Below are 9,065 nucleotides of genomic sequence, written 5' to 3'. Positions count from 1 at the left end.
GTCAGATATAGTACCAGAAGATGAGCCCCTCAGGTTGGAAGACACTCAAAATATGACTGGGAAAGAGCTGTCTCCTCAAACTAGGCTTGACCTTGATGAAACGAATGGAGTAAAACTTTCGGGACCTTATTTTCTGGTGGGGAACAACTCAAAATGAGGAGAAACAGCTACAAATATCCATTAGTAATCAGAACATGGAATGTACAAAGATATGAATTTAGGAAAATTGGAAGTTGTCAAAAATGAAATAGAATGTAAAAACATTGTTGTCCTAGTTATTAGTGAGCTGAAATGGACTGGTATTGACCATTTTGAATCAGACAGTTCCATGATTTACTATGCTAGGGATGACAAATTGAAGAGAAATAGCATCACATCCATCATCAAAGAGAATATCTGCATATTCTGCTGCCTCCCACAAATCTTTCGGTTCTTCTGTGCAGCTTCTGGACCTCACCATGGCTTCTGCTGGTCTGCAGATCCTAGGAATCATCCTGACAATACTCGGCTGGATCAATGCCTTGGTCTCCTGAGCCTTGCCCATGTGGAAGGTGACTGCCTTCATAGGCAGCACTATCACGGTGGCCCAGGTGACATAGGAGGGACTGTGGATGTCATGCATGGTGCAGAGCACGGGACAGATGCAGAGCAAGGTGTACGACTCGCTCCGCGTTGTTGTGCTCCTGGTATCCTGGTAGCCCTAATTGGCCTGCTGGTCTGCCTGACGGGGGCCAAGTGCACCAGTTGTGTGGAAGACAAGGACTTCTACTGGTACTCACTTCTGGGATCATATTCATCATCTCTGGGGGCCTGGCCCTGATCCTTATCTGCTGGACAGCCAATACGATCATCCATGACTTCTACAACCCCCTGGTACTTGAGGCCCAAAAGAAGGAGTTGGGGACCTCCCTCTACCTGATCTTTTGTTCTTGTGGGGGCGGGGGCTGCTGTGCTGCACATACATGTCCCTCTGCCGTGTCACGGGCCTCCAATCATTGCGTGGCCCACTGTACAGCATCTGCCCCACAGGGCACCTCTTGGAGGCCCTCTGAGTACCCCACCAAGAATTATGTCTGATGGGGGTAGGGAAGTGGCAGGGCAGCTTCTTGCTCACAGAGCCTTCCCCTACCTCCCTCCCCATCTCCACCCAGAGCTGGAGCCAACCCACAGTTCTGGGGGTAGATTTGATCTTTTGTTTTTATGTTTTGGGGGCATTTTTGTAATCCATTTGGATAACAGTCACAGCTGCCTCACCCACCCTGGTCTGTGCTGCTCGTCTTTCTTTCTCACCTTTGTATGATGCAGCTGGGAGATGGTGGTTTCCAGCTCCGCGCTGCGATCGCAAGCCAGGAGCTGGGGACCCAATGTGGAGAGATGCTTTATTTGTAAACAAGATGGAGCTTCTGCCACTGCTGTGAAGGAATCTCTTGAACTTGCAGGAATATCCCATCTCATCATGCCTCTCTGGCCCTTCCCTGACACTGCCTCTTAAGTCCACTTCTAGAAGAGCAACAGAAGTTACCAAAGATATTCCACTTCCAAAGTTTTCTGGCCTGTGGCTGCTATCATGTCCCTCCCCAAGTCCCAGCTGTGCTGTAGACCCCAAATCACACCTCCCACCCCCTGCACACTTCTGCCTATGCCTTCCCTGCACTCACATTTTTACTAAATAAGGTGTGTTTTGTTAGTGTGGGAGGGAAAAAAATATTTCAAGATCTATCTATGAAGTACAATGCTGTTTGTGACGGGATAATATCCATATGCCTCCAAGGAATACCAGTTAATAAAACTATTATTCAAGATATGTCTTGAAGTACAATGCTGTCTGTGATAGGATAATATCCATATGCCTACAAGGAAGACTAGATTCAGAAGAGGCTGTGGAACGAGGGATATCATTGCTAATGTCCGATGGATCTAGGCTGAAAGCAGAGAATATCAGAAAGATGTTTACCTGTGCTTTATTGACTACGCAAAAGCTTTAGATTGTGTGGGTCATGACAAGTTATGGACAACATTGCGAAGTATGAGTATTCCAGAACACTTAATTGTGCTCATGAGGAATCTGTACCTGGACCAAGAGGCAGTTGTCTGAACAGAACATGGGAACACTGAATGGTTTAAAATTAAGAAACATGTGTGACAGGGTTGTATTCTTTCGCCATACTTATTCAACTTGTATGCTGAGCAAATAATACGAGCAGCTGTGTTATATGAAGAAAAACGTGGCATCAGGATTGGAGGAAGACTTATTAACAACCTGTGATATGCAGATGATACAACCTTGCTTGCTGAAAGTGAAGAGGACTTAAAATACTGATGAAGATCAAAGACCATAGCCTTCAGTTTAGATTGCATCTCAATGTAAAGAAAACAAAAATCCTCACCAGTGGACCAATAAACAACATTCTTATCAACAGAGAAAAATTGAAGTTGTCAAGGACTTCATTCTTCTTGGATCAACACTCATGGAAGCAGCAGTCAAGAAATCAAACGACATATTGCATTAGGCAAATCTGCTGCACAAGACCTTTTTAAAGCGTTGAAGAGTAAAGGTGTCAGCTTGAGGACCAAGGTGCGTCCTACTCAAGCCATGGTATTTTCAATAACCACAGATGCATGAGAAAGCTGGACAGTGAATAAGGAAGACCTTAGAAGAATTGATGCATTTGAGTTATGGTGTTGGAGGAGAATTTTGAAAGTGCCATGGGCTACCAAAAGAACAAACAGATCTGTGTTGGAAGAAGTGCAGCCAGAGTGCTCCTTGGAGCCCAAGATGGCCAAACTTTGTCTCTCATACTTCAGACATATTGTCAGGAGGGACCAGTCACTGGAGAAGAATATCATGTTTGGTAAGGTGGAAGGTCAGAGAAAAAGCGGAAGACCCGCAGTGAGATGGATTGGCAAAGTGGCAGCATCAATGGGCTCATGTGTGGCAAAAATTGTGAGGTTGGCCCAGGACAGGACAGTGTTTAGTTCTGTTGTGCATAGGGTCACTATGAGTCAATACTGATTCAATAGCACCTAACAATAACAACAACAAGGAAGCCCAGTTAATACCACTATTATTCATATTTATGCACCAACCACTAAAGCTAGTGATGATGAAATTGAAGAATTCTACCAACTTCTTCAGTCTGAAATTGATCAAACATGCAATCAAGATGCATTGATAATTACTGACGATTGGAATGCAAAAATTGGAAACAAAGAGGAAGGACCAGTCGTTGGAAAATATGGCCTTGGGGTGATAGAAATGATGCTAGAGATGGCATGATAGAATTTTGCAATACCAATGACTTCTTCTTTGCAAATACCTTTTTAAAACAACATAAAAGATGACTATACACATAGGCATCACCAGATGGAGTACACAGAAATCAAATTGACTACATTTGTGGGAAAAAACTGTGAAAAACATCCATATCACCAGTCAAAACAAGGCCAGGAGCATACTTGAAACAGACCATCAATTGTTCCTATGCAAGTTCAGGATGAAGCTGTAAAAAATTAAAACAAGTTCATGAAAAAAAACCCAAGTTCACAAGAGCCAAAATATGATCTTGAACATATCCCAGCTGAATTTAGAGATCATCTCAAGAACAAATTGATGAATTAGACACTAGTGACCAAAGATCAGAGGAGTTGTAAGATGGCATTAAGAACATCATACTGGAAGAAAGTAAAAGGTCATTAAGAAGACAAGAAAGAAAGAAAAGAGCAAAATGGATGTCAGAAGAGACTCTGAAACTTGCTCTCCAGCATAGAGATGCTAAAGCAAATGGAACAAATGAGGAGGTAAAAAAGTTGAAGAGAAAATTTCCAAGGGCAGCTCAAGAAGACAAAGTCAAATATTATAATGAAATGTGTGAAGACCTGACATTAGAAAACCAAAAGGGAAGAAGAAAATGTTCAGCATTTCTCAAGTTGAGGGACAGAAGAAAAACAAACAAACAAACTCAAGCCTCAATTTTAAATATTGAAGGATTCTATGGGCAAAATATTAATTGATGCAGAAAGCATCAAAAGAAAATGGAAGGAATACACAGTCACTGTACCAAAAAAGAAATAGTGGATGTTCGACCATTTCAAGAGGTAGCATATGATTAAGAGCCAATGATACTGAAGGAAGAAGTCCAAGGTGCACTGAAGGCACTGGCAAAGAATAAGGCACCAGGTAGTGACAGAATATATATTTAAATCTTTCAACAAACTGATGCAGCACTGGAGGCACTCACTCATTCATGCCAAGAAATCTGGACAACAACTACCTAGCCAACTGATTGGAAGAGATCCACATATGTGCCCATTCTAAAGAAAGGTGACCCAGTGGAATGCAGAAATCATCGGACAGTATCATTAATACCACATGCAAGTAAAATACTAAAAATAGTTCAAAAACAGCTACAACCATACATTGACAGGGAACTGCCAGAGGTTCAAGCCGAAATCTGACAAGGACGTGGAACAAGGGATATCTTGCTGACGTCAGATGGATCTTAGCTGAAAGCAGAGAATACCAGAAAGATGTTTACCTGTGCTTTATTGACGATGCAAATGTTTTCGATTGTGTGGATCATGACAAGCTTTGGACAACATTACAGAGAATGACTATTCTGAAACACTTAATTGTACTCATGAGGAACCATACACAGACCAAGAAGCAGTTGTTCAAACAGACCAAGGGAACACTGAATGGTTTAAAGTTAGGAAAGCTAGGCACCACAGTTGTATTCTTTCACCATACTTATTTAATCTGTATGCTGAGCAAATAATCCAAGAAGCTGGACTATATGAAGAAGGTGGCATCAGAATTGGAGGGAGACTCATTAACCTATGATATGCAGATGATACAACCTTGTTTAAAGAAAGTGAAGAGGACTTGAATAGTTTCTGAAAAATATTAAAGACAAACTACTACAAGGACAAGCAAGTTGTTCGCTGAAGAACCATCAAGGCAAGTAATTAAGTCCCTTAAGGACAACCCCCACTTCAAAAATTTAAAGGGATCACATGAGCAGGCATGTAAGCTTGCTGGTGACCATGTTGGTCTACTGGTGAGTGGAAGTGGGGAAAAGGCAGCAATGAAGATACGGGTTGAGTTTGACCACGTTCCATAGACCCCCGTCCACCTGGAGATGAGAGAAAGAAGAAGAAGGGTTGATTGGTCCAAAGTATGGTGAGACCTGAGGTCTTCTGAGCCCGTGGACAAGGACATAGCCATGGAGGGCTAGAGCTGAGAGTGGAGCGCCCAGCTGATATGAAGTGGGGGGAGACACACAAGAATGCCCAAGCTTGCAGGTAGTACTTATTTGACCTAGCTTCCATGGCTTGATGATCACAACACAACTAAAAGAAGGTAAAAATTTTTGATAAAGGAAATACATGCAAATTGCTACGATTTGATGAGCTTGACCTATACTTATGGATGTAGTAGCTCAAAATACCAACTAAGAAAGAGTCTTCATTCTATCCCCTCTGTATGCAGGGTTGATAGGGACTAGGGACAGGCAACTTAGACATTGGCTACCTAAATTGGGGTGGGGACTATAAAGGAACAAAGTGACTGACTTAAAAGTTTTCAAGAGGGAATTTAATTTCAAAGTGGAAGGGGGAAGGTAGAATCTCCACTGAATAGTTTTCATCTTGTCTGGTGAAAGGAGATAAGGATAAGATTCTTATGATTCAATAGTGAGTAATTGTTATCATAACTAATTGCAATTGTCACAATGGTAAAGGTAGAAGTTTTGTAACATAAAGGGTGGAGTAAGTAATCTTACATTCTAGGAACAGAGGACCCTAGGACCATCAAGGGAGAAGAGCACGAAAGGATGTGGGACCCTATCCAGAGAAGCAGTGACACCAGAGATGGAGGCAGAGATGAGGACATGGAGAGAGAGAGCAGTTAAGGACTCTAGATTCACGGTAATAGAAAGACTGTGTGCTTGCTGCCAGGAAGCAGGCTTACAGAATGTGCTCTTTTTTTATATATATATTCCTGATTGTTTGGTATACATCCCCCCTCCCTAAACAAAAAAAAGGCAGAGGGAATGGAAGCAAATACTGTTGAATGATGACACACAGAGGGGACTGTAATCATTGCAATGAAATGATGAGTGTAAAACTGATGTTCTCCCATGTAAAGTATCACTCAATTCACAATAAAAACTTCAAAAAAAAAAAGAATATTAAAGACCACAGCCTTCAATATGGTTGCATCACAATGTAAAGAAAGCAAAAATCTTCATAACTGGACCTGTATATAACTTCAAGATAAACAGAGAAAAGATTGAAGTTGTCAAATACTTCATTTTGCTTGGATCCACCAAGAAATCAAACGATGTGTTGCATTAGGCAAATCTGCTGCTCAAGATCTCTTTAAAGTGTTCAAAAGCAAAGATGTCAGCTTGAGAACTAAGGTGCGCCTGACCCAAACCATGGTATTTTCAATAACCTCATATGCATGTGAAAGTTGGACAGTGAATAAAGAAGACCTTAGAAGAATTGATGCATTTTAGTTATGGTGTTGGAGGAAAATATTTAAAATGCCATGGACTACTCAAAGAACAAACAAATCTGTGTTGTTAGAAGTACAGCCAGAATGTTCCTTAGAAGCCAGCATAGTGAGACTTCGTCTCTCTTACTTCAGACATATTCTCAGGAGGGACCAGTCTCTAGAAAAGGACATCATGCTTGGTACGGTGAAGGAAGAATCCCAATGAGATGGATTGGCATAGTGGCAGCAGCAATGGGCTCAAGTGTAGAAACAATTGTGAAGTTAACGCAGAACTGGACAATGTTTCATTCTCTTGTGCGTAAGGTCGCTATGAGTCGACTCTGTCTCAACAGCACCTAACAACAATATTGATTCAAAAATTCTGTTTGATTCTTTTGCACTAATTAAGAGAGCTCTACAAAGGAAATCAAGAAAACAATACCCACACAAAAGATGAAATACTTGGTAATATATCTAACCAGAGGAAAAAAAGATCTATACAAAGAAAATTGGTAACGTGGAAGGTCAGAGAAAAAGAGGATGACCCAAAGCCAGATGGATTGGCACAGTGACAGCAGCAATGGCCTCAAGTATAACAACAATTGTGAGGTTGATACGGGACTTGGCAGTGTTTCATTCTGCTGTGCAAAATGTTGCTCTGAGTGGGAACCAACCTGAAGGTACCTAACAACAACTACTACTACAAAACCAAAAAAGACCTGCAGAAATGGAGGGAAATATCCTACTCGTGAATAGGAAGACTTAACATTGTGAAAATGCCAACACTATCCAAAGCAATCTATAGATAGAATGCAATTCCCATTCAGATGCCAACATTATTTTAAAGAGATGGAAAACTTAATCACTAACTTTACAGGAAAAGAAAGAGATCTAGATAAACAAAACATTATTTAAAAAAGAAGAACAAAGTGGTAGGTCTCTCACTGCCTGATTTCAAAACCTACTACACAGCCACAGAATTCAAAACAGCCTGGTATGGGTACAATGAAAGACACATAGATCAATGAAACAGAACTGGGAAACCAGAAGTACACCTATCCATCTATGCTCAGTTGATCTTTAACAAAGGGCCAAAATGTATTAAATAGGGAAAAGACAGTCTCTTCAACAAATAGTGCTGGCAAAATTGGAAATCCATTTGCAGAAAAATGAAATAAGACCCATATCTTGCACCATATACAAAAATGACTTCACTGTGGATTAAAGACCTAAATGTGCACCCGAGAACTTTAAAGATCATCGATGAATAAAATGGGGCAAACTAAGGGGCTCTGATACACAGCATAAATACACCAGCAAACATAACTGAAAACACACAAATAGATGACTGGGACCTCCTAAAAATTAGACACTTAAAGTACATCAAAAGATTTCACCAAAACAGTAAAAAATAACCCACAGACTGGGGGAAAATGTTTGGCAATAACATATCAGACAAAGGATTGTTGTTGTTGTTAAGTGCCATCAAGTTGGTTCCAACTCACAGTGACTCTGTATAGGGTTTCCAAGGAGCAGCTGGTGAGTTTGAACGACCAGTCTTATAGCTATCAGTCCACTGCTTATCTTACAGCACCACACCAGGTCAAAGGATTACTCTCCAAAATGCAACACGAAGAAGACAAATGACCCAATTAAAAAATGGGCAGAGCACATGAACAGACACTTCACCAAAGAAGACATTCAGGAGGCCAACAAACATGAAGAAATGGTCATAATCACTAACCATTTGTTGTTGTTAAGTGCCATCGAGTTGGTACTGACTCATAGCAACCTTATGCACCGCAGAACAAAACATTGCCCGATCCTGGGCCAACCTCACTACTGTTGCCACGCTTGAGTCCATCTATGCTACTACTTGGCCAATCCATCTCATTGGGGGTCTTCCTCTCTTTCTCTGTCCCTCCACCTTACCAAACATGATATCCTTCTCCAGTGACTGATCCCTCCTGACAATATATCTGAAGTATGAGAGACGAAGTTTGGCCATCTTGGCCTCCAAGGAGCATTCTGGCTGCACTTCTTCCAAAAAGGATCTATTAATTGTTTTGGCAGCCCATGGCACTTTCAATATTCTCCTCCAACACCATAACTCAAAAGCATCAATTCTTCTATGGTTTTCCTTATTCACTGTCCAGCTTTTGCATGCATATGAGGTTATTGAAAATACTGTGGCTTGGTCAGGCACAATTTAGTCCTCAAGCTGACGTCTTTGCTTTGCAACACTGTAAAAAGGCCTTGTGCCCCAGACTTGCCTAATGCAATATGTCATTTGTTTTCTTGACTGCTGCTTCAGTGAGTGTTGATAGTTGATCCAAGAAGAAGTCTTTGACAACTTCAATCTTTTCTCCATTGATAAGAATGTTGTTTATTGGTCCACTTGTGAGGATTTTTGTCTTCTTTACATTGAGATGCAAGCCATACCGAAGGCTGTGCTCTTTGACCTTCATCAGTAGTAAATATTTTAAGTCGATGAATAAAATGGGGCAAACTAAGGGGCTCTTCACTTTCAGCAAGCAAGGTTGTAGCATCTGCATATCGCAGGTTGTTA

General features: G+C 41.2%; 1 pseudogene; it reads left to right on the top strand.

Annotated features, from left to right (window-relative positions):
• The first annotated feature begins 458 nt into the window (after window positions 1-458).
• Window positions 459-1,077, top strand: LOC102825757 (annotated as a pseudogene).
• The last annotated feature ends 7,988 nt before the right edge of the window (window positions 1,078-9,065 follow it).

Source organism: Chrysochloris asiatica, unplaced genomic scaffold (assembly GCF_000296735.1).
Source record: "Chrysochloris asiatica unplaced genomic scaffold, ChrAsi1.0 scaffold00087, whole genome shotgun sequence".
NCBI lineage: Eukaryota > Metazoa > Chordata > Mammalia > Afrosoricida > Chrysochloridae > Chrysochloris > Chrysochloris asiatica.
Note: the sequence above shows the minus strand (reverse complement) of the source record. Positions and strands in the feature narration are given on the sequence as shown.